Source organism: Gekko japonicus, unplaced genomic scaffold, assembly GCF_001447785.1.
Source record: "Gekko japonicus isolate JY-2015 unplaced genomic scaffold, Gekko_japonicus_V1.1 scaffold248, whole genome shotgun sequence".
Classification (NCBI taxonomy): Eukaryota; Metazoa; Chordata; class Lepidosauria; order Squamata; family Gekkonidae; genus Gekko; species Gekko japonicus.
Window position 1 is genome coordinate 660648 of NW_015169782.1, and position 772 is coordinate 661419.

Here is a 772-nt window from a genome sequence, read left to right on the forward strand (position 1 = left end):
GTGTGGCCAACTCGGGAGCCAGCCGGAACTCCGTTCCTGTGCGTTCCTGCCCAAAAATAGCCCTGACAACAACCCTGTTAGGTAGGCTAGGCTGAGTGGGCGTGACCCGCTTGCCAGGTCTGTCTTGCAGCACAGTACAACTCCCGGTGCTCAGTTTGTGTTCTCCTGGTCTCCTTACAGTTTTCAACTCCAGTGTGGGAAGTTCCTGGAGCTTCAGGGGTGGCATATCTGAAACAGGAAGAGAAGGCGGCAGGAGGCTCTAGACGTCGGGCTGCCTGACTGTGGACTGAGAAATTCCTGGAGGTTTGGGGGTGGAGCCCGGGGAAGGTAATGCCATACAGCCCCCCCTCCAAAGCTGTCGTTTTCTCCAGGAAAACGGATCCCTGTTGTTCTGAGCAGGCCCAGAGCCAGGATTTTGTGGCTTTTAGGGGAAATTTTTTTTTTGTGGGGCTGAAATTCTCCGTGCGGAAAGAGCCATTCAGCCAATAGGAAGCTGTTGCCAGGATAGATCTCTAAATTGCAAGCTGTCAACCACTTTAGATGTCAGTTCTCAGCTGCTGCAAGTTAATCACTTCTGCCAGCCTAAGCAACCCTTCTGATAACAAGCTGCCAGGTGGGGGTGATGACTTCTGGAGGCAAGAGAGCTAACACGGAGGCCTGGGGATCTCCTACTTTTACAACTGATCTCCAGCCGACAGAGATCAGCTCCCCTGAAGAGAATGGCTGCTTTGAAGGGTGGACTCTGTGGCACTGTACCATGTCAAGGTCCCTC